The sequence below is a fragment of the Physeter macrocephalus genome, chromosome 16 (genome assembly GCF_002837175.3).
Source record: "Physeter macrocephalus isolate SW-GA chromosome 16, ASM283717v5, whole genome shotgun sequence".
NCBI classification, from domain to species: domain Eukaryota; kingdom Metazoa; phylum Chordata; class Mammalia; order Artiodactyla; family Physeteridae; genus Physeter; species Physeter macrocephalus.
Genome location: NC_041229.1, coordinates 103,114,481 through 103,119,103, shown reverse-complemented (window position 1 = coordinate 103,119,103; position 4,623 = coordinate 103,114,481).

The following is a 4,623-nucleotide window of genomic DNA, read 5'->3' as shown; positions in this document are numbered from 1 at the left end:
ATGGAACTTGGTGTTTTGTCCATGTCCTGTTGTCCCTCAATGGGCTTGGCACCCACAGTCCCTCTGCCTCTGTCCTCCCTGTCGAGGGCCACCTCTTGGCTTTAGAGGCAAAGAAAACTGGATTCAAAGCCACACAGTTCCTGAGGGCCGTATCCTTCTCCTCGGGGTCAGAGTGAAGGACCATAGCAGATGTATTTCTGTTTGTGGCCCCTCCCTTCACTATCGCCAGTTGGAACCAAAATGGACCCCTGACCCACACAGGGCCTTGCTTTCCCAGAGAAATCAAAGTGGATCCCGCTTTAGTTTCTCCCTGGGGTTGGATCTGTAACATGGGAATGTGGGAACTGTGGGTGGGCCTCTTCTGCCTGCACTATGGACCGAGTATCAGAAGAAGCCCATCTGCTGAGGAAGAAGAATGAGGCAGATGCACAGGGAGAACCTAAGAGTCGCAGGAGAATGCCGGATGCTCCGGAGTCCACACTCTGGGCCTTTCCTGAGGCCAGCGACCTCCTGACCTGGGAGTCAAGAGACCAACCCCCCACCAATGCATTATCACCCACTTTCTAAAAAAAATTAATGTGACTTGAGTTGATTTCCTTACTCGCAAGTAAAAGACTCTTAATTAATCGAGTAAATAAAGTGTTTGGCACAGGGCCTGGCACAGGGTAAGTTAAGGGAGCAGTGCCTGTGATTCTGAGGCCAAATGCGGCCCTTGGAGGCAGACCCAGCCAGGCTCCCCTCTCACAGGGATGGCCGATGTCCAAGGACATCGAATTCCTTGGGGAATTGGGGCCGGGAATTCTGGGGCTCCGCACTCATCTGTTGTGTCCCCTGCCCCCACTGGACTGTGTCATGTTTGCTCATCCATGACGAAGCTGCTTTTGTGACATGGTAGGCTGGCAGAGTGCAAACTTTGCCCCTTACACTGCCCGCTTGGAACAAGGTGGGTGGTTTTACAGCCAGCTGGCCTTGGCTTAGATGCACCTGGCTCTGCTCCCATTCCCCAGGCCCTGTCTCTTTCCCTCTCAAGACTGCTGGCTCTGCCTCTAGCCCTGCTCTTTCTCGCCAAACCTGTGCTGGTTGCTTTCCAGCTCCCCTTGGTTCCTGGGGAACCAAGTCCTTTTAAGCCTGGGGCCCAGGCTGTGTTTCTCCACCTCAGAATCATTGCAGGAACTCCTCTTGGACTCTGCTCACAGCCAACTCCTGACCTCCTCTCACCTTCATTCTGGAATTCTAGCTGGATTTAACCCATTTATGGCTAAACTGCTCACCATCCCCTGCCACTCTTTTTCTACTCCTAAGGGATCAGTATCCCCATTAACTTTTCTCTCTTCTAAACTCTTAGCCATGTGGTTTTCAAACTTCGTTTTTAAATCACAGAACACTATTCAAATACCTTGAAACCCTATCTGTAAAGCAGAAGTGGAACTACAGCCAAAGATGCTTAGCTCTGACTAAGCTTCCCCAAAGCCCTGGGGCTTCAGGGAGCACAGGTGGAAAATCTTGGCCAAATTCAGGCATTTTCGTGTTATCTCTCAGCTTCTGCCATGTATTCTTACAAGAAGAAGGCCCAGGAGGTCCCCCCCAACCCCTGGCACCATGGGGCATATGGGGTCTTAATTACCCAACCAGTGACGAACCTGTGTCCCCTGCAGTGGAAGCATGGAGTCTTAACCACTGGATCGCCAGGAATTCCTGAGAGTTACATTTTATTCGGCAGACATTCTTAGGACTTCAAGCCCATGAGATAGCATCTCAAATAACTCTGAGAGACTGCTCTAAAGAGAAAGGGGGAAGAGCCAGGTTATATAGGAGTTTTTGCAATAGAACCAATGTAGTCAGAACCTCAAAAGATTACTTGATAATAAAAGAAAACCAGATATCTCAAGTTAAGGAATTTACCACTTTTCTATGTATGGGAAGATGCAAGAGTCTGGGCTCACTGAAACGGGAGTAATGTGATGGCTGATGGCTGTGAAATCCTTTGTTTACTGATATGGCAGGCCATAATTTAGTTCTCAACTCCATTTAAAGTTATTACAAAATATTGGCTATATTCCCTGTGTTATACACTACATGCTTGTAGCCTGTCTTACGCCCAATAGTTTGTACCTCCCACTTCCCCAGCCCTGTACTGCCCCTCCCCCCTCCCCACTGGTAACCACTAGCTTGTTCTCTGTATCTGTGAGTCTGCTTCTTTTTTGTTATATTCATTAGTTTGTTGTATTTTTTAGATTCCACATATAAGTGATAGTATACAGTATTCATCTTTCTCTGACTTATTTCTTAGTATAATGCCCTCTAAATCCATCCATGTTGCTGCAAATGGCAAAATTTTGTTCTTTTTTATGGCTGAGTAGTATCCCATTGTAAATATATATCATATCTTCTTTATCCATTCATCTGTTGAGGGACATGTAGGTTGCTTCCATATCTTGGCAATAGTAAATAATGCTGCTGTGAACATTGGGGTGCGTGTATCTTTTCCAAGTAGTGTTTTTGTTTTTTTCCAATATATACCCAGGAGTGGAATTGCTAGGTCATGAGGTAGTTCTATTTTTAATTTTTTGAGAAACCTCCATACTGTTCTTTACAGTGGCTGCACCAATTTATATTCCCACCACCCCTCTGGACCGCCAGGGAATTCCCTGTGTTCTTTCTGATGATATCCATTCTGACAGGTGTGAGGTGATAAATCAAGGTGATTTGATTTGCATTTCCCTGATGATTAGCAAATCAACTTATCACTAATCACCAGGAAAATGTATTGCTTTTTCTTACTTGCAGTTTTGATACTGTCTGTTGAATTCTATATTAGGATGAATTCTGCTGCAAGTAGCAAGAGTCCTAATAGGGGTCAAAGCAATTAAGACATTTAATTATCTCATAAGATAAGCAGTCTGGAGGTTTGAGGATTCAGAGCCGGTCCAGTGGCTTGGTGGTGTCAGGACACTGTGTCACCCTGACCTGTACGTTTCTCTTAGCACCCCCCTCCCATTTTGGTTGCAGGGTGACTGCTACCACAGCCCCAAGCCTCCGCTTTTCGCACCCTTACATAGGACAGGGTGGAGAGCAGGAAGAAAGGGGGTCGAAAGGGGAAAAGTTCGGAACAAGATAATATGAGTCCGTGCTGTGAAAATATCTTCATTTGTGTTGTTAAAAAAACAATTTAGGGCTTCCCTGGTGGCGCAGTGGTTGGGAGTCCGCCTGACGATGCAGGGAACACGGGTTCGTGCCCTGGTCCGGGAGGATCCCACGTGCCGCGGAACGGCTGGGCCCGTGAGCCATGGCCACGGAGCCTGTGCGTCCGGAGCCTGTGCTCCGCAGCGGGAGAGGCCACAGCAGTGAGAGGCCCGCGTACCAAAAAAAAAAAAAAAAAAAACAAAAACACAATTTAACAACTCTATTCTATTCGTTTCCCGTAGCTGCTGTAACAAATTACCGAAAACTGGGTGGCTTAAAAGAGATCATTATTCTCTTACAGTTCTGGAAGCCAGAAGTTGAAAATACTACCAGTACTACTGGGCTGAAATCAAGGTGTCAGCAGGGCCACAGTTTCTCTGGAGGCTCTAGGGAAAAATCCTTGCCATTCCTTGCTGCGGGCTTCAGCAGTTGTGGTGCACGGGCTTAGTTGCTCTGCAGCATGTGGGATCTTCCCGGGCCAGGGCTCAAACCCGTGTCCCCTGCATTGGCAGGCGGATTCCACCAGGGAAGTCCCCGAGTCTCTCTCTGATCTTTAAAGGGTTTGGGTCAGCCTGGCCTGGCCTGGCTCATCCTGAAGAATCCTCGGCAGCTCTGACACTTATTTGTTGATGGATATTTCTGAGCTTGATCTTCCTGCTAATCCTCATTCCTCACACTTGGCTCTGAAAAATATAGGGCTATTTTTAAAAATCACATGTATCCCCAACGTTGAAGTTTTGCTTTTCCAAAGGATGTCTCTTCAGGATCTAAAGGCCATTTCAAGAAGAGGGCTAAACCTGCACTAGCCAAGATGGCAGCCACTGGCCACATATGGCGACATACGGAACGCTTGAAATGTGGCCTGTCCAAATTGAGATGTGCTGTAAGTGTACAATACACAATGTATTTCAAAGACTTAGTTGAAGGAAAAGAATGTAAAATATCAAGAATTTTTATGTTGATAACATGAAGAAAGAATATTTGTTTAGAAATATTGGGTTAAATAAGATATATTGTTAAAGTTAATTTTACCTGTTTCTTTTTATTTTTTAAAGTGTATACCAGAAAAATTAAAAGCACATATGGGTTTCACATTATACTTCTATTGCAGTGTTCTGACTCTAAACCCAGGATTTTTTGGAACAAACATGGAACTGCCACCACGAATCCTTTTAAAAGACTATGTGCCCTGGGTGTCCAGAGGCCTGCTGATACCCTGCTCTGAGAATAGTGCCAGCAATTTGGATTTGTGAATCTATCAGGGTGGTATCAAAATGGTGCCCCTCTTTTCCTCCTTATGTGTACTTTTTTTTTTTTTTTTTTTTTTTGTGGTATGCGGGCCTCCCTCTGTTGTGACCTCTCCCGTTGCGGAGCACAGGCTCCGGACGCGCAGGCTCAGCGGCCATGGCTCACGGGCCCAGCCGCTCTGCGGCATGTGGG